A 26,766-nucleotide genomic window follows, 5' to 3' on the forward strand; every position below is an offset into this window, starting at 1 on the left:
GTGATGAAGCCACACACGCCATCTGTCACGCTTCACGAAACATGCTAGCTATCTAGCTATCCAATAGGGCAGTGGGCCAGTTGCTAGGCAACGGGAGTCTCTTTTGTTAGAAAGTAACGGCTGCGGATCGTTATTATGCAACTGAACAGGATGATAAGAACTAGATCAGGAGTACACATTGCTGATCGTTATTTCAACATTTTTGGTTTAGCTTTTAATTATAGCTTAATTATAGCTTAATTATAAGAAAAAAAAAACTTCATATTGATGAAGAGTAACTTCTTTAAAGTCTAAATTAGGGAGAAGGATACATTCAGATTGCAAAACAAAACCTAATTTACACTCATCAAAGGATGGAAGTAGTTTTATTATATAGCAGTCATTGTTCTACTCATAATACACTAGCATAATCTTATAAAAAAGTAGAATGTAGTATATAGGGTAGCAATTTCAAAAGACGAGGGCGAACTTAATCCGATGCTCCAGGTCATGCATTTTGCTAATGATGGGAACCTCAGTGACAAGTTATTTTATTTCTTATTTTCTCTCATCTTTCTGAATCACAAATGCGTGCACAAAAATATGATAATCTATGAACACATTAATCAACACGTGTGGCTAATATTCAAATTACAAGAAGATATACGACGTGATTTCTAATTTAGTAATCTTGATCTGCACAATTCGTCTGTGCAGTTTTGATGTGGTCTTCTCCATAATGCTACGTTTACACGTGAGGAATTTTTGTTAGAAATAATCAATTGCTAGTTCTATCATAAATGAAGCAGCTATACGTGCATCAGTCTTCCACAAGTTTCTAGCATATTTACGGATTAACACATTTTATCCATAAAAATCTGTGGTGTTCACAGATTTGGATCTTCATCATATTTGTACTTTCTGAAAGTCTACTGTCAGTTTTCTTGTAATATGTTACTCGTACAGGAGTCCGGATCAATTTGAATACAATTGAATGCCCATATCCAGTATTAATTAATAATCCACAGTGCATTAATGCGTATTTATAAAGCTTAATAGGAAACAGATGAATTATGGAAAAAAAATTGAGGCGTATTCATCATTTCAAAATTTTAAACGGAAGTTACCCATAACAAGTTCGCGCTTGTTTGAAGTGGAAGGTTGTGAGAAGTGTGTTAGCCGAACGCAAAGCGAAAGATAGCCTAATCACCGGTTTCTCTGATAAGACTCCTATAACGGCCGTTACTGGTGACTAATACGTATCTCTTGCTTACCTTGACATCTTGTTGTCACATGTTTCTCCTTAAAAAACGTTTGTATTTGGCGCGCTTTAGTTTCTCAGGCTGAGAAGGGCGTTTTCTACCCTTTTTCAGTTTTTGTCACTTCATTTACTTTATATGTGAAATATTGGAAGTAGGTTGCTATGTGTCACTATTAAAAACGTGCCCCCCTTTCAACTTATAGTACATTTTTTCGTGATTGAAATATCTTATTTTATTTTCACTTATCTGTAATTAATATTTTTCACCGACATACATTTTATCATCATGTACATTTTTGTTCAGTCTTCACTAAAAAAAAAAATTAAACTAGTTCATGTATATTTTCACGTTTTGAATTCGATAATTGTTGGTTACTGATTATTTCGATAATTTCGACAGTTGTTTTGATTATTAAAGGAGCATCAGGGTATTTTTAACGTTATGTAGGTATAATAGCTTTAAAGTCGAGAATATGTTTAGACTGTCAGTGTCTTAAAAGGAACATCAATATGCGACTTCAAAGATCAGGACGGAAAGAAAGAAACAGATATTTATTCTGCATATGATTCATTGTCCATTGAAATTTTTGTAGCTGTGCCTTTGGAGGTGAATTTACCAGAAAGCAAATAACTCCTTTACAATATCCAGATCTGTTCTTTATGCTACTTTACAAGTAAAACCTTGGAACTTCATTATATTAACGAGCATCAAAATCCTGTGCTGACTTCGTTCATATAGAATCGATGTGCTCCTTCGATCTCCACAATTGTCTGAATTGTTGAGATCAATTGTGGAAAATTTCATTCCAAATGGAGGACTAGGCCTCACTTCAAAAGAATCGACTATCTGAAGCAAAGTGGCAAATTAATTTCAATTATATTAACATGATGTTTCCACATATGCTTTAGACATATTTATAAGCTTGCGAATCGATACACTCATATTTTTCACGCAAAATATGAGTGTACGGTATTGATTTTAGCTGAGTAGAACAGCTAACTATAAGAGTAGTGCTGCGTCTCCTGCAACTATTGTGTTTGTTTGTTTGTTTTCAAATAAAAGTATGTTCATTTCAGAAGTACACCGATAAAGTTTCTAGACTAAGTAGAGGAGGACGAGGATCAACTTTTCCACTCAGAAAAAGTAGTTGATTGGCCAAATTTTTAATTTATAAATCGGAAAATCTAAACGGTAATATTCAGTTCGATTTTAAAATGAAATTTAAAAATTTCAGTCCAAATACGACAACGAGTCTAGACAATAAATAGCCTAAACCTAAAAAATAAGCAAGATCGACACCAGTACCTTTTAAGCGAAAGCTTGTATATATAATTGTCTACTCGAGTTCATAATTAGTGACTTCTCTCGAAATCGTGCAAATATTTGCTTGAGACACCCCATATTGGAGTATCATCTACTAGAGGCCATGTACTCTAACTCGGCCAGTAGTTTTCAATCTACACTAATGCATTCACTCCCCAGTTTCTGCAGGACAAAGTCTTGATAAACTTAGGGAACTATTGGTAAGAGTGTTTATCTTGCGAATAGGAAGAGAGGCTCGTTATCCCTGTACTGGCGAAACAATTGCTTTTCGCTTGGTACCTCTGACTTAGAGATGTTATTCACAGCTTTAACCCGGAAAAAATCAGCAAATAATTTGTTTTTTGGGTTATTTGTTTATAATTGCAGCCTTTTCCACCTGGGATATTTTTGAACCATTGCGGCAGTTGCAATGATTCTAAAATATCCACAGAATTCACATGCTTTATTTAGAGCAATGATATCAATATGGTTCTTTCAGCAAAACGCGCATACTGAGGGTGAATGAACAAATATCACGTTATAACCTTGTGTTTGTATTTTTTTTCGTCAAGTACAATCGGTTTACCTTTGTTTCAGAAATACACTGATGAAGTTTTTAGATTAAACTCAGGATGGGGAACAACTTTCCCATTGAGAAAAAAGCAGTTCATTAGAAAATATTTTAATTTAGAAATTGTAAATTCGAAACGGTAATACTTAGTCCAAATTTTAGCATCAAAAATTTCCGCCCAAATATGGCAAAAGAGGTCCAAAGCTTAAACCTAAAAATTAGATTAGATATCCCTCGGTGCACTTTGTAGTTAGGTGGTTCCCCAATATAGACTAACAATCTACGCCAAAACGAACCCGCATGACACAAAACAACGCATGCTCAATGAGTTCTTTTTCTCTTTCTCCATCTATTCATCCATTCATCCATCAAATGCGCTAGACAGGAAAGTCCAAGCCACTAATTTTTATTAAAAAAAATATAAGCGGGCTGACTAAAGTGAGCGGCTGTTTATTTTATTTCTGACATTCCTCGCCATATCTTATTTTTAGTCTAAACATATTGTTCAGTACGTAATGAAGCCCCTTGGCCAGTGATTAAAAAAAAAAAAAAGATAAAGAATTATCCCCCCTAACACGAAAAGTGTCTGAAATCTTATAAACATGTCAGGTTTGTATATATTTGGCATAATGACAGTTCATAAAAAACCCGAGTACCGACATTTGTTATTTAGAATGTGTTATAGTACAGACTTTCAGCTAATATTGATAGCATAACTCAACACTGGTCTTAAAAAAAAAAAAAACTGCCAGGACTATTTAACTGTCTCGAATTTCAAAATAAAAAAAAGTTTATAAATACGATTTAGCAACATCTTATTTTCTTCAACTTTCTACATTTGCGTAATTGCAATTATCTTTTAATTAGAACGCTAAACGTATACTTACAAAATATGTATGCATTCTGAAGGGCAAATTATGATTATATATTTTTTAACTTGCATAATCTTTATATGTTTCCATCATATAATTTGAAAATCCTTCAGCAACGGTCTTAAAGCCCTTATCACCAAATGACACAAGTGTTGTTATAGACTTTGCCCATTTTGCACTAACTTTTCGCGCTTCTTCACAATATCAAAACCAAAACGCTACGAATAAACCCGTGCTGGCTTTTACAGGAGCTGTTTTATACACATCAGAACATAAATGCTACCCCCTCCCCCTCCATCCTCACTCCCACTCACAAGTTTTAATTTGAGTGTCTTCAAAATATTCCATCGTAGGAAATATTTTATGCAATACATACTTTGTTCTTCAACAGCATTCTTGGCGTGTTTTTACTTATCTCAAGACAACAAATCTAATTTATGAACTCAAGTATCTTTCTATCACCTCGGGATAAAACACAATTCCATTTTAGGTAGAACTTTGTATGAAAACATCAATTTCAATAGAAAAAAGTTATCTACAGAGCGAGACAGAGAGTAGTTGTTTCAAAAGCTTTCTAATCTTATTCTCTGAAATAAGGAAAACTGCAGTGGAGATTACTTGAGATTTCCAAATACGGTATTCTGTTAGAGAGAGAGAGAGAGAGAGAGAGAGAGAGAGAGAGAGAGAGAGAGAGGGGAGGGGGTGGAGAGTCTTATTTCTCGCGGTATTCAAATATACACAACACAAATTACGTCTTTCTTGTTTACAGCTTAAAGAAAATATTTTGCAATGTTTTTGATTCACCAGAACCGTAAATTCTTATGTGATATCATTTACTGCTTCATAAAACGTAATCTTTGAATTTGGCTACGTGATTTCTGCAGAAGTCAGAAATGGAGGACATATATGAAATAAAACAAAAAAAAAAAAATTATGTCTGCGCATTTTAAAACTGAAGAAAAGTTTATATTGGGTTGAAAAACTGAAATGGAATTTTCATGTTATTTATTATTATTATTATTATTATTCATAAATAACAGAAATAAGAGATCAGGTTCGTGACAATATGTATAATTGTTTCTTTACAGGTTCAGACTTTTTTCTAATGAAAAAATCGGGTTCAAACTTCTGAATTGTGGTGTTTAGCTACGTGAAAATGGAGAAGGGCTGAAAAAGTTGGGAAAATTGAGTTACGTAACTTGTGAATGCTCCACCCCTTATCACAAGGGTCACTCCATGCTTGCATGGCTTATAGTTGTTTTCCTTGTCTATGTGCCTTATATCTGGAAATTGTGTGTCCTAAGGCCTGTTGAAAGATGAAAAAAAAAAAAAAACACAGACTAAAAAGGATAAAAATGTGTATCCAGCTCTGGGATTGGCTGCCTCAGGATCTCATCAAAAAGTACGCGTCGTAGCGATAGCCATAGTTAATGCTATGCTTATGAGGAGTGTGGGGATGGAAGTTGGTATAAAATTCTTGCCTTATCTACTTACGAATGATTAAAACGTTAAGTTTCTCAGAAAACAATACGTTTATAAAAATGTTATACATTTTTGGTAAAAATTGGAACTTTCCTCACTAAGGAGAGGTTTAATTGATTATATGTGATATCTAAACGTCTCAGAGCTCGGTGCATGTGCTGATCTCTTTAGTAAAACTCTTCCTTTTAAACAGAAAAGCGCTGAATTTTTAAGTACAGTGATATACTAGTTGGAGAGAGCGAGCGAGCTTGTTTATGACATGCGAGGGAAATGTGACTAGCATGTGAACTTAGAGCAAAAACAAAGATAAAACTGAAAATCGCAACCACGATTTTAAGCATTGTAGAAAAGCACCTTTAAGTGTCAAGGACGCAGTCATGCTCTGGAGGAACTGGTTGGGTATCCTTCGTGTAGGATTTGAATCGGTCGATGGCCGAAGGAAGATTTCCTCCTCCTCCCGAAAACTTGTTTTTTCATCACTCAGAGTAGACAAACTGACCTTCAGAATACAGAGACATACTACACAAGTTTCATCATGGCTTTGGTGCCTTTTGCCCTAAATCAACCGGTCATCTAACTGATGATGATTCCGCATCTGTGTGTGGAATTATAATCCTTACTACTCCATACTGTTTTATGTAAGGTTTTACTCTAGGCGAGAGTGTTTATGTTTTTTTAGCACATTTAAGTTACTTGATATAAGATGAACCGGAATTAATAAGTAGTTTTGCTTCCGACCTACAGTCTCTTACCCCCGCCCCAACTTCCATTGAAACCAAATCTGGCAGAAGTATTCACGTAGGTTATGAAGCGCCAGTCAACAATATCTATTTTTCATCATCATCTTCAAAGCATTTCGTCCATCTGCGTAATCCCACCCACTGCTATTTAAGCCGTAACGTAGGGGATCATCACCTGCTCCCATCTCTCTATTATACTGAGGCTTGACGCTCTACTCACTTTGACAGCTATACCCAAGCAGGTGATGGGATTACAAAACCGGAAACGCCTGTAGGCTTAAGCTTTTTTCTTTCTTTTTTCTTCCCCCCCTCTTTTTTTCTTTTTCAGAGTTCTGCAAATGGTCATGTACAGTCCAGCAACAACAAAAAAGGCAGAAATTAACTTAACCTTTCCTCTTGTTGCCGCTTTATCGTTTACTGGTCACGTGGTGTGGTAAAGTTAGTCACGTAGAGAGCATCTGCTCACGGCCAGCATGTACAGTTAAACAGTTGACTGGTTTCGATAAATAATGAGGCTCGTTTTTATTTTTTACGCTTGAAGTTTTAACCCAGATCTCATGTGAATCACCGGCCACCAGTTATTGAAATTCTGAATTAAAAATACAGTTTACGTGAATATTTTCTATAATGTGTTGAAGATACGTCACTTGTATTAATCGCTGGAAAAAGTCTAGTGTTTTAAACTGATTAAAGTTTCCTATCATGTTTTATTCATAACAGATGACCGAAACCATTAGTTATTAATCTGTCGTCTACAGTAAATAGCCGCCTCATTATGTAATATAAACATAGCAAAGACCTGGAAGCTTTTCGAATATTTGTTCCCAGTAATCTGGAAGCATTGTCTTCAGTCAAGGGCCACCATGAATTAAGCTTTCCTTCCTAAATTTTCCTTTAAATTTTCCTTTCTAAATTCACGATATAACAAAAATGGCAGGTTAGTATCCTGAACCTGTTACACCTTTTTTTTTTTTAATAGGAAACAGCGATTCCCGTTTTCTTTGTTCAATGATTTATTATAAAAGAAGTCTGTACTTTTAAACTTATGGTTTTGGGAAGTAAAAAGTTTAAACTTGTGGTAAGGGTGGGAGTTAAGAGAGAATTTTATATGAAAACAAATCGAACGAAATAGTAATAGTAATAATAATTGCCATATAATGGCCTCCGTAGCCGAGTGGACAGGAGCGGGAGTGTAATAACACACGCTTTTTGAGTAGACCGGGGTTCAAGCCCCTGACTGCTAAATACGGTCGATCTGCCAACCCGCACTGGACCAACGTGGCAGATTATGGTCCATTTCCCTCAACATGAATCGTTGAGGAGGCTTCCATCCTGCAGTGGATTGATAATGGCCGCAGTTTACTTTAATCGCCATATAGTGCAAGCTTTTACTTGCACTATATGGCAAAAAAAAAAAAAAAAAAACAAGCAGGTAAGAAAATGCAAATTATATGCTTCCCTCCTCATACAGGCAACTATCCAGTTGACCTTTGAATTTTTTCAAACTATCATCCTCAACCACCGGCTGGAACAACTTGTTCCAGCAATCAACGACTCGCTGGCTAAAAAAAAACCCTCCTACAATCTAATCTAAACTTCCAAACTCTGTAATAATGAATTTATGATCCTTAGTTCTGGAATTCTTTATAACAGTGAAAATTCCGCCTTCATTCATTCATTTTACTAATCCCTCTCAGAGCCTTATAAACCTCTACAGGTCACCAAGCTCTGTAGCCCACATAATCGGAATGTTTACTCAAATGGTTAGATGGTTAAATGCAATTAGATGGTTAAAACATCGCATACCTTTGGTGAAGTTTAGTATAATAAACAACCACCTTGAAGATTTAAATAATATGCTTTTTATTAAATATATATGTATCAGTTCTTGAAGTAGAGCGAGATGCCATTCCACTTCTTTTTAGGAGGCCTCAAAACCACCCCGATGCCTTTTCGCGGACTAGAAACCGCTCCGAGCCTTCAACGTTTAAGAGTGATGAAAAACTTTACACGTTTACTTCTTCCGCCTCTTTTTTTTTTTTTTTTATTTTTGTAAACAACAATGAAACCTATAACGTATAATTTATTATTAACTGTATTTTGTTGTATTGTAAATACCACCACTATTTGTAGTAGTGTGGAATATAAAGAGAAACTCAATTTTTTCACCACTCCATTTTCCTTAATAAGCAGAACAGAATAACTTTAGGTACTATTGATATTAACGGTACACAAACGACGGACTTGAAAAGTAGAGGGTTTTGCTGCAAAAATATCGTGAGTTAAGACGAAATTTAATTGTGTTTGCTATTCTGCCCAGGTAATGATGCGGGCCTTATCGATTAAGGATTTAATGGGTCTGCAGGGCTTTTGGATGAGATTTTTAATAACGTGCTCGCCCTAGTTCGTGGAAGGAATTTATTTTACAAGGACAGCATTTTAAAAAAGGAAGTGCAAGGGTTCTTGCCGATATCGCTCATGGGAAGAATTCAAGGAAATTCTGGTAGGGGACAAACATGGACCATTTATCTAATTTTCAGCAGCAGCACAGTTTCCAAAGATTTGTAGGGAACTTCTGTGGCTTAGTCAAAGAACAAATAGTCTTGATATTATTTTTTTTTTAACTTTAAGCAACTGCATCAGAGAGCTTTATGGTAAGATGACCTCATGTCTTGAGAGTTTTTTATATAGTGACCTGAAACACAAAAGGTATTACAACCTGCAATATAGTACTCCAGTACCGTGTATAAGTTTAAGGAGAAGATACTTGTTGATATTGGACTTGAATTTCTATAAATTGTAATAGCCAAGAAATACATGTGAAAAAAGGTTCAGAACAAAATTAGAGGGGGGACAAATGAAGAAGTTAATTCAGTGAATGAATTGGATAGTTGAGGTACGTAGTCCGACTGGTTTAGAGGAGAGCGGTGGAATTACAGAACAGTGCCCATGAAAATATTTATAGAATGGGCTGGAGCACACTGAAATGTAGTTCCAGTTGGTCATATATCGGTAATATCATATACATATTTGGTTATTAAAAATAAGATATTTTATTAAGATGCCGGCATTCCATTTCTACATCTTATACAAAGAAAAGGCATATAGCAAAAAGTGAACGTCTGTGTGACCCACCTCTTATAAAGAATCTATAAGAGACGGGTCACACAGAAGAGAATCTATAAGAGACCGGTCATTAATTAACCAGAGTCCAGATTATATTGCATAGAGTCCAGAAGCTTAAGAGAGATTTTGGGGACACCACCACCAGATAAGGAGACATGTTTTTCATGACAGAATAGTTGTTTTGCCTCTTCTCACTCGTTTAGAGAGGTATGAATTCCAGCCGTCCCATCGGAGACTGGTGGAAATCCCAAAGGTGAAGTTAGTGTTCAGTTCATTCTTAATTAGTTGCCAACAAATACAAGGAGGCGATTGTGTCAATGTATAAAGCAATGATTAGTTCACATTTCAGTATTGCATACAGGTTTGGAAGACTCATTTTAAGAAAGATGTAGAACTGTTGGAAGGAGTTCAAAGAAGAGCAACCAGATTAGTCAAGGACAAAAAAAGGGTATTTTTTGAAAGACTTCGGTTCTGAAAGTTATAGAAACCAGGCTCTTCACTGAAATTCCCCCCCACACCGGAGGGAGTGTGGGTTTTCCGGAGTTTTTGTTAACTCACACATTATGCAATCCGTCCATCAACATACTTGTACAGACATATTACATACAGCGAAGTATGGCTTTGATGCTAATGAACTAAATAAATAACATCACCAACAACAGCATTATCTTTCGTTCTTGGGAAAGAATTTTATCAGCTTCTGTTCTGCTGAACTCTGCCATTTTCCACTGCTGTACAATTCGACGTCAATTCGCCATTGCTGGAAACCCAACCAGGAGAAAGTTTTACACATTTTAAACCTATTAATAGCGCTCCTTCGGAATTATTTTTAGCCACTACCAAAATAATAATTAATTAAAAATGAGAAAATGGGATTTGAACGAAAAAGAACGAAAAAGAAAATTTAAAGCGATTAATGGAAACTTAATTTCTGTATGCAGACGACCTGAAGACAGTATAACTGGACGAAGAGTGCATTTTTTGCTCTGCACATCAGACGTTTCCGTTGTTGACATCCACAATAGACGAACAATAAAATCAATGTTACGACTGAGTGGCGGCACTGCATTTATAATTAACTGTAACTTTTAGCTTGCATTCAAACAAAAATAAACAAAATGATGGCTTCCTTTGAATATCTAAATAGCTGCGTGAGTGATTGCTATAATTTTCTCTAGCTGGTGTGCTTAGTTCATTTCGAAGCCAGTTCACACAACTGGAGTTTCATACCGTGACAAGGGACTAATTGCTACCGCTATCTATTGTTGACGGTTTTCCATTTGACTCTAACCCATTGCTGCTGGGGACATGACACGTTCGCAAAGTTTCTGCCTGAAGGCTTTCTCCAACCTAATAGCGTGAATTCCATGCCGCTCTGTTACCATGTGACCCAGCCTACTACCAACACCAACCTGCACAATCCATTAGCAATAACAGCTCCTACTCAAGCTGTCGAGAGTTTTGTCTCAGTGTAACCACCTTATCTACCTGATGAATCAGGTGTTTAGCGCCCACACTTATTGGAGCGTATGATCCGCTTTTCGTTCAACGAATGTGGTGGTAGGGGTTCGCATAATCTATTTGATACATTGGACCAGAGAGGAGAGTGAGGGAAAGGGGTATTTTGCCTTATGATGACGCTTATTTGCGTATTACTTGCAGTTTTTCTAGGTCAAACAATTCATCATGTGAGCTCACAAGGTAGAAGCGGATGACCTTCGTACAACCAGCGACATGCTGAGAGAGAAAGTTCGTCATCACTGATAAAAAACAAAAAAAAAAAAAAAATTCTTTCCCTGTGAACACCGGTTGTACTACTACCGTTCCTTGAGGGTGTTTGCGAAGAGGTAGGTACCTGACGTTTTGTAAGTGGCTTGATAACCGTTGCAAGTGACCTGGGGATATGCAACAGATGTTCTCTGTGCTGTGGGTTGGAGAAAACTGGTTTAGAAATCGCCGTTTCCTGCCTTAACGTGACTTTATACATACAATGAAAAAAACGGTTCGAAATCTTGGCTTGGATTCTACAAGTTCTCTTTCTTCTGCTCGGCTCTCACCTAGTGGGAGTGATAGTAGGAGAGAGCGAAGCCATTTTATTTTATTTTATTTTATTTTATTTTGCTAATAACAATATTTGAGGACGGAAAGTAAGTAAGTCATGATACAGGGCATGCTTAGGGCAATGCTGGTTGGATGGGGAAGCTTATCGCTTTAAATTTGAACTTGCGCTTTCATAGAAATACTGCGTTTAGGATGTATTTACTGCTAAAGCAATCTTCTTATTACAAGTTAGAATGACAGCAATAAATATTTCAACAGTTGCTCTAAGGAGTGGGTGTGGCTTTTTTAACGTTGTATACTGCTGCATATAAATTATTTTCGCAGATAAAAAATCCTTCGTCTTTTACATAAGTAGAACAAAACATTGCGACTCCATTATAACAGACCGTGGTAAGGTGCAGGAAAAAATTTCTATATATCGTAAATCCACGCTTTTACAAATGGACGATTTTTGTTTTCAGCCGATGGACACGTTATAAGAGCGAGTGGTCGCTCACCCTATTTGGAATGAAGAGAGTTTTGATACCTGCTGTCTCTCCTCTTTCTCTTCGGTGATTACGGATACTTACATAAAACCTTAACCTTTAGGATCTATTATTTGGCACTTCGATTCTTCGAATAGTATTCTAATGAAAAATATTGAAGCAGAGAAGGACAGTTTTGTTAGGTCTTGCAACCATATGCTTTCTCTTAGTGGTGTTATTGTTGCATGGGCTATATCGGAGATTTCCAATCTGTGTTCCTGAGAACCTTGAGATTCATTAAATATTCTATAATATATATTTTTTTTCATTATTGAATTTAATTTATACGCATATATTTTTTAAACATGCTGGAGTTTTTCGGAAAATTCAGGCTTCAAAAATGGTCGAAAAGAGGTAAAAAGTAAATAAAAAGCCCGACGTATACGAGTGGTCAACATTGGTTGTTGTTGTTGTTGGCGCATCATGTCTGTAAACTGCAGGTTCTTTTGCTGTTTGATGGATGAAAAATCCAAGTTTCTTGAAAGAAAAACCATACTGTCCTCGCCTGGGACCGATTAACTCAGCGACGGGTTGTGAAAAAGGCCCATAAAAATTCCTCGCGTCATCGACAGGATTCGAACTGAGGTCTTTTTCACTCGGTGTGGGAAGGACGGTATTTATAAAAACTGTACTACCGGCGAGAGCGGACAACATTGAATATTGCACACTTGGGTTATCGTTTCCAGATCTGAGAGCAGTATCTAAAGAAAGATATAGAACTTCCAGAGAAGATGCAAAGAAGGGCGACTAGATTGGTACAATAGTACACGAGTTTGAGTGCAGCGACCGCACTTAAATTGTCTTCAGGTCGCATCTAAGAATGATAGCCAACTTCTAGAGAAGATTCAAAGAGGGCGTCTAGATTGGTGAAGAGCGCTAAGCATTATCCTTATTAGGAACGGCTTAGATATAGTCTTCACAGTTTGTAACTACGGGCCTTCGGGTGAACATTTGATTGATGATTAGATCTTATGAAGTTTACCTTCACGCAATGTGTTGTGGCACGTCGATTCAACAAGAAATTGGATAGGCAGATAAATTTTCTGTTTGTACTCCGAGACGGCCACAGGGTCAGAGGAGTTTACAAAGCAGAGGGAGAGAATATATATATATATATGGTGTCTCAAAAATACACGGCATAACTTTAGGAATGAGTTCCTCATATGTAGACAATGAAAATATTTTATATCAACAGTTCCGGAAATGCTTGGTTCCCAAGTTATTAACCGGAAGGTCTTATCTCCCGCAGGTGATTTCCTTCATCACAAGGTACTGACAGAATCTGGTGGTTTTCCTTTCCGACCATGTACTCAAATCAGGAGCAAGCGGATATGCACTTTATGTACGGTTTGGCGGACGGCAATGCTCTGGAGGCTCGTTGTTTGTACCACGAAAGTTCCCAGAACGAAGATGTCCAGACAGGAAAACGTTTTTCCTGTCTTTTCCATCGCTGCCTTTGTGAACATGAGACCTTTGCACCTCGTGCTGCCGACAGAAGACGACCAAGATCTACGACTCCTGAAGTAGAGGAGGAGATTTTGGACGTTGTGCATGCCACTCCTGGAATCAGCACACGCAGAATAGCAATGCAACTGGCTGTTCAACGTTCGACTATTTGGAGAGTGTTGCGAGAACACCAACTGTATCCTTACCATCTGCAACGGGTACAGGCCTTGTCACCAGCAGATTACCCTGCACGAGTAATGTTCTGCCAGTGGTTCTTGCAGCAGTGTGGAACAACTCCTGTGATACAGTGTGGTACAACTCTCGTGTGACCTTTGCTTCATTTGTGAATATCACTAAGGCAGGAAAGTGAGGAGTTGAACCACTGGCAGAACATTACTCGCGCAGGGTAATCTGCTAGTGATAAAGCCTGTACCCGTTGCAGATAGTAAGGATACAGTTGGTGTTCTCGCAACACTCTCCAAATAGTCGAACGTTGAACAGCCAGTTGCATTGCTATTCTGCTGATTCCAGGAGTGGCATGTACAACATCCAAAATCTCCTCCTCTACTTCAGGAGTCGTAGATCTTGGTCGTCCTCTGTTGGCAGCACGAGGTGTAAAGGTCCCATGTTCACAAAGGCAGCGATGGGTACCTTCAAACGTTTTCCTGTCTGGACATCTTCGTTCTGGGAACCTTTCGTGGTACAAACGACGAGCCTCCAGAGCATTGCCATCCGCCAAACCGTACATAAAGTGCATATCCGATTTAAGTACATAGTCGGAATGGAAAACCACCAGATTCTGTCAGTATCTTGTGATGAAGGAAATCACCTGTGGGAGATAAAACATTCCGGTTAATAACTCGGGAACCAAGCATTTCTGGAACTATGTTGTTATAAAATATTTTTATTGTCTACATATGAGGAACTCATTCCTGAAGTTATGCCATGTATTTTTGAGACACCCTGTATATGTATATATATACAGGGTGATTCACTACCAGTGCGACAAACTTGCAGGAGGTGTAGGGGGAACAAAGACGAATCGGAATCACATAGCAATGCAGGGTCCGAAATGCCTTCGTCATGCGGTAGAGGACGTTGAACGGGAGGTCGCATGAACAGCGATCCCACTGGAAGTCATCATTTGCGAACCGGTTCCCGAGGCAGTAGGATGGACGCGTATTCAAACATTGAACTGGCCAACATGCACCTCGCATATGCAGCTGCGGACTGTAACGGGCGCGCCGCTCTGCGCTTGTACCGGGAACGTTTCCCGCACAGGCGTGCTCCTCATCATACGATTTTAATCGTATGATGAGAAGGTTACGTGAGACTGGTTGTTTCACGAGAGGTACCATGAATCGAGAGCGAACGACGAGGACGCCAGACAATGAGGAGAATGTCCTACGTCTTGCAGAAGACAATCCGAGTACGAGTACTCGAGCGATAGGCCAACGATTGGATATTTCCCAATCCACTGTATGGAGGATACTGTCAACAAACCAAATGAGTTCATACCATCTGCAACGCGTCCAATCATTGGAGCCTGCGGATTATCCACTCCGGAGGACTTTTGCTACTTGGTTTCTTCAACAGAAACGGTTCGCAAATGCTGACTTCCAGCGGGATCGCTGTTCACGCGACCTCCCGTTCAACGTCCTCTACCGCATGACGAAGGCATTTCGGACCCTGCAATGCTATGTGATTCTGATTCGTCTTTGTTTCCCCTACACCTCCTGCAAGTTTGTCGCACTGGTAGTGAATCACCCTGTATATACATATACAGTATATAAATTTCTGTATTTAGTAATCACGTGGGCTAGAATCCTGGAATTACAACGTGGGCACAGTAATACAGGCTAGAATCCTGTATTACTGTGCCCACGCTTTTGACCACTTGGCTATGGCGGCCTGAAAAAGAAAAATGTTCCGTTAATGATTCCGGCACGACTACCTCCCTCAGAGGTGTTTACGGCTAAATCATTTCGACATTATGAATACTGTATTTAGCAGTTATGTGCGCGCGAACCATGATCAACTCATATGCTTTGTACTCCTGAGTAACTGTTAGGTTACGCTTGACCATTTGGTTAAGGGAATAATATGAAAGAGGTTTTTTTTTTTGCTGGCAGATGTGGTTGCTGCTTCCCTGCATGAATATGCCATTTTGATACCAAAACTAAATGAATAAGCTCAGTGTAGTTACGCCAAAATACAATCTATAACTGCTACGGAGAGGTTATCAATCAGTTTCAAAATTCTGATTTAATCTACTTTCATAAATTAACATACAAGTGGTGCTAAAGACAGATATGAAACGGTTATGAAAATTTTTGTTGCAATTCCAAGATGGCACATACATCATACTAGTAACAGATTACCTACTTGGGAAGAGATGGTGCTCCAAAAGATACAACTCTGAAAATTTAACGGATCATTACTGCATTTCCTGTCCTGCACTTTATCCCATTTTAAGGTCCTAATGTCCATTTTGGACTCTTCTTTTACAAAGCAGCGAGTAGTTTCCTTCATCGTTTGTATTTCATTTCCGAAAGATGCTTTTACATATTCGATGACGCACAGTACTAATAAAGTTTTCCATTTCTTGTGAATGGTAATAAAGAAATGTAGCTTGATCACGTGTTCATTAATTGACGCTTTCAGTTTCATTTATACTTTTCGCTTTAAATTTGAAAATGAGTAGTCACAGCTATTCATTAATAGTAAAAGAAAAAGAAAGTTTTTTTTTTATTTAATCTTGGCTCAGCCTGATATGTTTCGTTTCCTATGATGCGAAAATATTTCATAGCATCGCTGACGAGGAGCAGCAAAAAGGGAACCTTTTCGCGTGCCTTTGAGATAAATAGTTTTAGTCTCCTTTTAAGTAGCTCACGGAATGAAAATCTTACTTCTGTATAACATTATTAAGTGCATAACGCGTTGCCTTCTTAGCGGATATGAATAACGGCTTGGACAGCCCGTGGCATGGATATTAGAAGATTAAGAAACACATATGGTGCCATGACCTGCCATGCAAAGCATCCTGCAATTTCTCTATACTAGCCGATGGTGAATCGATACGTCGTACAGCCTGTTTGAATTCATCCCAAAGATGCTCAATATTTGTACGATATTTTCTGTTTGCAAACAGAAAGGGTGAAGCCTTCTAAATGTTTCTCAAACCATATCAGCGTAGTTGAAAGATGTCATTATCGCTGGGGAACATCTAGAACATTGATGGATGTGCAGTCTCTCCTTTGCCATTCAAAGGGAGCCTCTTAAATTAAATTAATTTTAATTAATAAGATATAAATTAATTAAATTAATTTATATCTCCAGTATAGATAGACTTTCCGCTATATAGCAGTACAGCAGCAGGAAAAATTGGAGCTTCTGGGGGAAATTCCTCCTGTCCTTGCTCAAGACCAGCAAACTTGGATTCGAGGGACCCTCACCACAGTGCCTAAAGAGCTAACCCATTTTCTGGACACAAGGACATTGCGGAGCACAGATTTCATGGCTTGGGTGGAGCGGCCACTGTCACAGTCGAAAAGTGTAAACTGCGCTAAGGTGCACACAACGTTCCTTTCGAATACTAGAGAGTAAAAAAGCAAGTCGCCCGAGCGACTTGCAAGACAGGCGTACTCTTCCCTACAGAGATTTTGTTAAACCGCCTTGAAGGATTAGAATGATCTGGTCAGTTTCTCTCCCACCCCAGTGGGCTTTTCTGGTGGATTTTTGTTAAAGACAATTAATTGTCTTCGACTTTGGAGCTTCAGTTCAGGCAGGAATCGACTGGCAACTATCAGTGGGGGTCACGAGAAAGCGCTGCAACGACTATACCACACTTTCTCTGTTCTAGGTAGGTTTAATTTTTCCCTGGAGACCAATTTTGCGTGCATACATGTAAGGGCTCACTTGGTGGCAGCGATTCCGAAGCGCACCAGCTGAATTCTTACACAACGCAGGAGGGTAAATTCAGAAAAAGTTTTTATGTAAAAAAACTCACTATGCATTGGTTGCTCATCCCAGTAAGCGATACAGGAGTTTGTTTGGTTGGTTGTTGTAAGTTTTAGGCTCACTAGAAACCTAGGTCATATTGTGCCGTATTTACGTCTGTAAATTGCACGTGTTCTGTAGTCAATTTACTGTTTCCTGCACGAAAAACCCAAGTATTTGGTAGAAAAAATCAAATCCCGTCGATGAAGCGAGGAACTTTAATGGGCTTTTTCACTCCGTGGCTGAGTTAGTCGGTCTTAGGCGTTGACAGCAAGGTTTTTCCTCCAGAAACTGGGGTTTTTATTCCAGCAAAACAGACAAATCGACCATAGAACACAAGCAATTGACAGACATAAGACACTGCACGGCAGACGAATTTAATTATTCGGGTGGCCTAAAAATAATAGTTTGGTGATTATACCCACTGTGCTAAACGCGAGGGCAATATACGAGCCGTGCCAGAGATTAAGATCATTACCTTCTTCAGCCACCAAACAGCCGGCTTTGACCACTTGGATGGAAGCAGTTGGATCTTTTTAATCCGGTAATGTTCCTCATGATGAATATATTAAATGACGCATTATTTGATAAACTGATAAGTAAAATTTGATAAGTAAAATGAACGAGGGCAAAATTTTCAAGGTTATAAATAATTCTAGAACTAGGAGCCGTAACTTACGGGGGAGATGTATTGCAGGAAATTTTATTTTAGCTAGCAAGTTATAAATTACTGGAATAAGTTACCTTTGGGTGGTAGAGGCTGACAGTTTGGGGAAATTCAAAGGTCAGCTAGATAGTTACCTACAGGATGAGGGAAACACATTGGTTGTCTATTTCCTTTTCGTTTATTATTTATTAATTATTTATTTCATTTAATTTTTTATTAATATTATTTTATTTTTTATTATTTTTTCCCCGTTTTTTTGGCTGGTGCAGAATAAGCCCTAAGCTTCCTTGCCCCATATGGCCATTACTAATACTAATACAGTACTAAACGAGAGTCGTATACCCTCTCGCCTCAGCAAAGTTCAGATAATTCACAGTTCTAAAATTGTGGACTATCAACAAATTTTGAATTAAATTTAGGTTGTGATTTTAACGGCATCGGAGTTTGTTGTTCATCTCAATATTGCGTATTTGTCTGTAGAATGTTATGTTCAAGGGCCCATTTATATGTTATACGGGCTGAAAAACATGGAATAACACATAGAAAACCCTTACTTCCTTCGCCTAAAATCAACAAACTGCAGCCTCGATTTTATGAATAAGACTTTATAAATTCCTTCAGTAGACTGAAATCTAATCCATAGCCTCCACGGTGAAAAAAACAAAACAAAACAAACCATATTTTTAATCACTGGTTATCTGAACGGTAGCGCATATCCCACAAGCATAATTTATGTGTAAATTGGGGCGCCTCCGTAGCCAGGTGGACAGGAGCAGCATTGCGTAGCACACGCTTCTTGATTAGATCGGGGTTCGAGCCCGTGACCACCAAATACGGAGATTGCGGAAAGGTCAGGGAATGACCACCGCATATCCCCGGAGCAATATGGCCTCAGGTGCTAATGCTCCTAAAAACCAAATAACAAACAAACAAAACTGTGTAAATTGAGCATGTTCTCTGGTTTGATTGGTAACTATATGTGAGAGCAGTGGAGAATGTCGGTTTGCCTGTGCTGGAAGGAAAAAACTCGAATATCCAGGATTTAAAAAAAAAAAAAAAAAACCTTGCTGTTTAAGCCCGAGACTGACTAACTCAGCCATGGTGTATAAACAACCCAAAAAGGTCCTAGTGTCATTGACGGGATTCGAACACCAGGTCTGTTGCTTCATGTTGTTTTCGTTGCAACAGTTTCAAGTCAACATGGCTATGGTACAAAACACGTTGTTTTGTACCATGGCCATGGCACAAAACAACCTGTTTGATACGGTAGTTTCTTCCCGGTCGTTGACTTTCCCGGCGTGAAGTTCCTTATAATATTACATAAGATTAATTGGGGTTGTTGACTTGAACTTCGAACAGTGGAAGGTACGTCACATTATTCTACATGAAATAGGTCTGGACTGCCTGACATTGTACATTAAGGTGAGAAAGCTTCCGCTCTACTGACCTATTAGCACGCACTGCTCGGTCTGCCTTTCTCTTGCCCAGTGCATACTTTCTCTTTTCTACCATATTTCTTGTAATGGCTTGTAATTGCGGTCCGATTTTGCCAATTGATGTATTCTTTCACAACTCTGGAACAGCCAGCTGTACGTGATGTTTTTTTTTTTTTTTTTTTTGAGGGGAGGGAAGAAGGATTGTTGGTTAGTTGTTGTAGGGTTTTTTAGATCCATAAGTAACTTAAACCACATTACCCTGTATATAAATATGTATGTATGTCTGTGAATTGCGTGTGTTCTGTGGTCGATTTGCTGGACGATAAATCCAGGAGAAAAAACCATACTACCCTTATCTAAGAGCGACTAACTCAGCCACGTTGTGAAAAGACTCATAAAAATTCCTCGCACTATTGACAGGATTCCAGCTCGGGTATTTTCTACTCACTGTGGGAAGGACGGTGAATATACTAACTTTTCTACCCACGAGGACTGCTAAGGAGAGAGAAGGAAAGAGAGAGGCGTTTACCATTCCTGGTGTAATTACCATTTAAAGAAATCGACAAAAAAATCTTACTGGCTGAATTTTTTTAATCTTAAGGCCAATTTTTAGACTGATTTTCCATTAACATCAGCTTAATTAAAAGGATATATTCTAGGTTTCTTTGTGGGAGAGCATGGGAGAAGAACCACCTGTTCAATGAAAAACTAAGGTCACATTCATAGCAAGTTTTGGTGTTTCTTTTGTGAGGGCAGTGGAGAATGTCAGGAATCAAAAGCCATTATCATAGTTTTGATTTATTTTGTTATAATTGCTCCAACGAGATTTCTCGAAAACAGCTCCCGCAAAGCAGAGGCTAGCAATAAAAAAAATCGTTTTCTTTCCCCCTCCCTCTTCCTGTGCTGTTCCCCTTGTTGCATTTATTAGGAGGTGGTTTAAGGGACTTGACACTTGCTTTGCCGTTGGTTATATAATTTCCCTATAGGCAAAAAGTGTTTCAAAATCACCTACTATGTCCCCCAAGGGAATAAATAAACTTCTGGTAGCAACTAGGACACACGATTTGACCTTTTATAGTCTGCCATCATCTCAGACGATTATTTTATCAGCGAGAGGCGTAACGACGTCACAGATGAGTGACTCCCCTCCCATCCCTAGCACTTAGCTAAATGAAATGAATACCGTCTTGTTCTCCGATTGAAAGATATTGGCCGTGCACAGGATCCGAAGACTTACTAACGGAAATCATTAGATATTACATTTTCGTAAAGGGGCAAAGAAATTAGCAAGCTATTATTCCAAAGGAAAGAGGGGGGAAATTCTAAGATGCCGTGTTCTGTTTGCTAAATGAAGGCAGAAAGAGAAAGGAAAAAGGAATAGTTAGTGAGACAGTTATACCCTATATAAGTTTCTAGTTGAATATAATACTAGATTTTGTGGCATGAAGGATGATGGAACATCATCAGACAGTAAATAACCTATATTAGCTGCCGATTCGCCTACTGGGTGTTGTTATTGATTAAAAACGATATCAATTACTTTAGGTTGACTATGAATAAATGTAGTCATTTCTAAAGTGCCTAAGTCGAAGCGCTGTTATTGTCGGTGAAGGGACAATGGCTTCCCCAGATGATAAAACATAACGCAGAGTGGCGTTATTTTATAAAACTTTTCAGTTTATTAATCCAAAGGATAGGATTCATCCCTGGATGACCACAGGCTATGAAGGTGTTAACTGCATACTGAGGTGAGAGTTACCACATACAGAAAGTAACATTGCAGTACATGTGGCTTGCCTGCTGAAATATTTACATGAGTCTTATTTACAAAATATTTATATTACTGCTTATATTTATAAGTATATCTGCCAATTATTGTAATGTCTCTCGATTTAATTGGAAATAAATGGAAACAAATATTGGCTGGAGTGCGAGCAGGAGATGGATCGCACTGCACTACATTTCTGAAAGTAGGGAAATTCTTACAGTTGAGCAAGGTCTACTCTAGTCGAAGGATCGGATCCCGCCAATGACACGAGGAAGTTTTGAGTTTTTTCACAGCATGGCCGAGTTAGTCAGTCCCAGAGGAGAGATGGTTTTCATACAGTAACTGGAAAATCAATCACAGAAAACGTAGTTTACAGACACAATATACTGGTGCCTCGCAGCCTTAGTATTTTTTTTTATTTATTAATTAAAGCGGTCCCAGCCAACCTATGACAAGCCCGCTGTCAGTTACACATAATTTAGCAGTACTCTGTTATACTCTTCTGTTTGCCCAAGTACTGAGAGAGGAAAACTGCCATGACCAAAAAAGATAGACATAAAAAAACTGAGAATAATCAAATCAAATTACATAAAAAATAAATATACATATAATCAAATTTCAGACAAAGTCCAAACTTCATCGCAAAGAGCTTGTTTGGTTTGGTTTGGATTGGCGCATTAGCAACTAAGGCTATAATGCATCAAGACCAGGTACCAAAGAGCTACATCTGTTCAGAGTCTGTTGGAAAGCCAGCAGCACAAGGAGCTGCCGAGAACAGAAATGCCAGCACAAGGAGCTGCCGAGAAAGGAAATGCCAGCACAAGGAGCTGGAGTTGCAATGGATATAGCAGACTCATGCCTTCACCAAAGCAAAGCCTTTCAGAACGATTCCACCGAAATTTAGGTAATTCGGCACTACACCATACTACATCACCAATCCAAGGCTTCCAGATGCAGAAGAGTCTTCCGCCTAAGAAATACTGCATAGTGGCATAGTATTTTGTGGAAAGCGCCACCGGTGGTTTCCCACATCTGCACCATGGTACTTTGTGAAGAGTTTACAGAATCTCTGTAAAAGCCAGAAAAAGTGTGGTGTCTGGTTTGTGACAGAGTTGTGCTGTGGTCTGTTGTTCTCTCTCTGGCTGCTTAGCCGCAAGGCCCCTAAGGGAACCCCACATTGCCCGCCACCACCACTGGGAGGTGAGCCAGGCTGTCCATTTTACTCTGGCTGGCCTCCGCCAGGGTTGCCTGAGCTTCCTGACGGAGACCAAAAAAAAAAAAAATAATAATAAAATAAAAAAATAAAATAAAGTAACAGATTAAAAAAAAAAAAACTAATAATAAAAATAAAGAAATAAATAGATAAAAAGATATCAATAATAAAAATAAATAAATAAAATAAGTAAAAAAGTAATAGATTTAAAAAATAATAATAAAAAAAATAAAAAAATAAGTAAAAAAGTAAATAGATTTTAAAAAGAGAGAGAGAGAGAGGGGGGCATAGAAGAGAGAGGATTTGAGGGGGGGAATGAATTTGGGTGGGTTGACAGGGGAGAATATGTGCACGAAGGACCTTGCACGAAGGACCACCCAGATGGCAGCATCTCTAAACATCAGACGTCTTCCTGCCATTATCCATGAGAGAAGACTCGTCTTTTCTGTAAAAATGATGGTTGGCATTATTTCGCACCCAGACTTCTGGGCCAACTGCGGTTGGAGGATCCCGGTCCCAAGCCTTCGGGCCAATCCAGTCCTCCAGGCCACCCCAAACCGGTTAAAGTTATCCGATCGCTTCATACCCGTGCAAATGCTGCAGTACGTATACTCCTTGGATGGCGACCTCTACAAGTTCGCAGTGGATAAAAAATACAGGCAGAACTTACTCCATCGACTTCCTTCTCAGGACCATGTCACAGGGCATTAGAACCTGCTCCCAAGGACCTGTCCATCACTCCCATGGATCCCTCACTACATTGCTCCAACTTTCTGAGCCTGCTCAGATGACTCCAACACTGTAAGAGGACAGCTCCCTGGAGGATAAATTAGCATGATAACATGCTGTTGTGTATATACGTTCATATGTAAATTTTCCATTTGCTTTCATTTCATTACACTTGTATAATTAGTAATAAGATTATTTTTCTCCTATCTCATCCTTGTTTATTGCAGTGTATTAGCCTTTGTAACCTTTATATTAGACTTTTACCTTGTATTAACCTTTACTGTAAACCCCTGGCTTGTAGCCATGAAGGGTATTGTGTACGGCAAATGCATTTTGTATGCAATAAAGATTTCTTCTTCTTCTTCTTCTAATAAATCCACCCTAATTTAGGCGAAGTATAGAAAAGAATGTGGGTTTAAAAGTCACAGGGGACAGGTGCCCCTGTGTAATTGCCAATGGCATAGTGCCTGTAGATCCCGCACTGAGGTCAGTGCCAGCAATCCGCACCTAGACCGGTGCCAGCAGTATATCCTACCCATTTCGGGTTTGCGATGAAGAAATACTGCAGTTGCAAAGGCTTGGAAAGCCAAGAAGTTCTCCTGTTTATCAACTAGAATTGTCTCGCAGCCTACTGCCATAAGATTGAGATATGCCACCATCTCTGTATGCTCGAAGTCCCTAAGAAACCAGTGCTCCAAAACTAGGTTCCACATTAGTGGTCCAAAAACTGATCTTTGTGGGCATTCCCTGGTCACCTCTCATACAATGGAACCAACCGACGACTTAACAGTGACTGTATGATGCGTGAAGTAGTCCTTTACCACCCGAGATGCCAATTCAGTTCGTAGATCGCTGTACTCCTCACAGTCGTACATAATATGTTCCCATGATTCACTTTCGCCACAATGGCAACTAGATCTTTCAGTGATTCCCAAATCATGCAACTTTGCATTAATCGAACCATGACCAGTCAATAAGAACATAGCTTGTAAGTTAGGTGCAAACCATTTGAATTTTATCGTGGCTGCATATCTTATATCTGGGAAATATTTTTGCGTAATCCGCCTTTTATCACAAACGCTCCAACGCTCCTGTCACACTTTTACTAGAGCGTCCTTTTCCTTCCTGGGATCTGCCAAGATGTCCACCGCTATATTCAAAAATAACAGGGAATGCTACGGCGGACGAAGTAAGCCAACGCACAATTCACCAAATGCAGATCGATAGGCAATTTTCCAGTCACAACCTGCAAAGCTAGGGTCGACTCAGTTCTGCATGCCATGCACATCCTAAGGAGCATTACTCTTTGAATGCAACTGAACTTTCTAATAAATACTTTTTCACTGACATGCTCAATCCAAATTGGTGCACCATACGCTACCATGGGGATAAATACACATTCATATAGCAAGTTCAGCGCCTTACCTTTTACTCCCCAGCCAACCCTAGTGGTTCGAGTAATCATCCCAATAACTTTCCTCACCTTTTCTGATAGATATGTAACATGTGAGTTGAAAGTAAAAGATCTGTCAAACATAATGCCTAGATGTTTTAATTGCCTTGCCGATTTTAGGCTCTACCCATTCATTCTCACAACTGGGGGGTCTTCTACCCGAAAAATGACCCATGAAGAGCATTGTCCTTGTTTTGGTTCCTGATACAGTCAGTTTATGTAAAATACACCAGTTAATATTAAGTTCAAGCAAAACCTGCTGTAACCTGGTTTCTAGTTGAACCAGTGAATTTCCTTCAATGGGCACACAAGATCATCGGCATACGCCACCATCTCTGCATGCTCGAAGTCCCTACGCAACCAGTCCTCCAAAACTAGGTTCCACAATAGCGGTCCAAAAACTTATCCTTGTGGGCATTCCCTGGTCACATCTCGTACAATGGAACCAACCGACGACTTAACAGTTACTGTATGATGCGTGAAGTAGTCCTTTACCACCCTAAAGATCTTAGTGGAACAGCCTGCAAGTCGCAACATCATAAGAATGCTGTTCCATTGAATGGAGTCAAAAGCTCCCTCAAAGTCAATAAATATTCCAAGGACATACTGTTCGAGCCTAATATATAGTTCCGCAATGCCCGAAGCTCATCTTCTATTCCATGACCTGGAGTAAACTCATATTGTCTGCCAGACCTGTGTAAGTTTTTTTCAGTATAATCAGTAATCCGTCTCGCCAGCATTCTTTCAAACATCTTTCCTAATCCAGCGAGGAGGGAAATAGGTCGATAAGATCGTGGATCATTCTTTGGCCAAGATGGTCTGTTCAGTATCAGATTTAATAAGGCATCCTTCCATGGTGATGGAAAAACCCCGTCAGGCAGGCAGCTATTAAAGACTTTAAGAAGGATCCCTGATATCAGTCGATGAGCCCGTTTAATGACCTCTCCTTCAATAAGGTCCATCCCTGGGCATTTATTGTTCCTTATGCACTGTACTGCATCACAGAATTCAACCAGGCTAAAGGATCCTCATCATGTACTCCGGAGTAAGCATGATTAAGCATTTTCATCAACATCATCATCTTGCTCAGAGATAGTATCTCCAATCAGATGATCCAAAATCGCAGACATGCTTTCTCTCCAACTCGTACTTTCCTCGTCAACACCTCCAATAGAGTATACTGTATCTCCATTATATACTGGTGTGCAAAATTTAAGGACCAGCCAGGTTTTCATGTAGCTTCTCATAGGAGTGGCCTGGACATGAGAAAAGCGTACAAAAGGAACCTCGTGAGGTACAGAAATGATGAAGGAAACAACACCGACACAACAACGAAAACAAAACAGTACAGAGGGACTTTATTCAAAAATGGCAACATAGCACTGGCTGCCATGATACAGATGCATCACTGCCAAAGATGGAACAAAGGGAACAGGTGGTCATCAGTAGGAGATATGGCCACCCCTAATGTCGATGCAGTCTTTGCACCCCATGTCCATACTTAGAACAATGTTGTTGATAAGTCATATCGATCCGTTTCAGTGATGTTTGCAGGGTGATACAGTGTGCCAACCTCTTGTCAGATTAGCTGACGTCCAGGATCGCTGCTGAGACTGAATCTACTCTCATCAGTAAAGAGTACCTTAAGTAAAGATTTTGTGGTTGTAACCTTTAGAAATAGTATTGGTTGTAACCTTTAGAAATAAGTTTTGCACACCAGTGAATGTATATTCTTCACCATGGGTTCTCATTGCCCACTGTCCTAACCAACGTTCTCCAGGCGGTTAATTTTGATCTAGATATCATACGCGCGTATGCATTCCGTATCCTCCTCTCCATTATTACGCCGACTCCTTTGGTACTTTTTTCGCGCTTTATGGACCTGCTTCCGACGTTGGCTTAACTCACCAGACCACCATTTAACTAGAGAGAGAGAGAGAGAGAGAGAGGTCGCGGGTTCGATTCCCGCCTCGGGCTTGGATCAAAATATGTTCGTCAAACCTATCCCACTTTGCATTTTTGATAACAAATCGTCGTAACTGTTCCTGAGTATTGCAGTGTTTTTGAATATAGCCTTAGTATTGCAGTGCTTTCAAACATAGCTTCTCCAAATGGTTAATCGTCTATTTGTTTGAG

General features: G+C 39.0%; 1 protein-coding gene across 3 annotated transcripts in view; it reads right to left on the reverse strand.

Annotated features, from left to right (window-relative positions):
- LOC150080088 (BTB/POZ domain-containing protein 2-like) overlaps positions 1 to 26,766 on the reverse strand; it is a 259,382-nt gene that overhangs the window by 37,691 nt on the left and 194,925 nt on the right. The window lies entirely within an intron of this gene.

Source organism: Mastigoproctus giganteus, chromosome 9 (genome assembly GCF_048544385.1).
Source record: "Mastigoproctus giganteus isolate SK-2022 chromosome 9, ASM4854438v1, whole genome shotgun sequence".
Lineage (NCBI taxonomy): Eukaryota > Metazoa > Arthropoda > Arachnida > Uropygi > Thelyphonidae > Mastigoproctus > Mastigoproctus giganteus.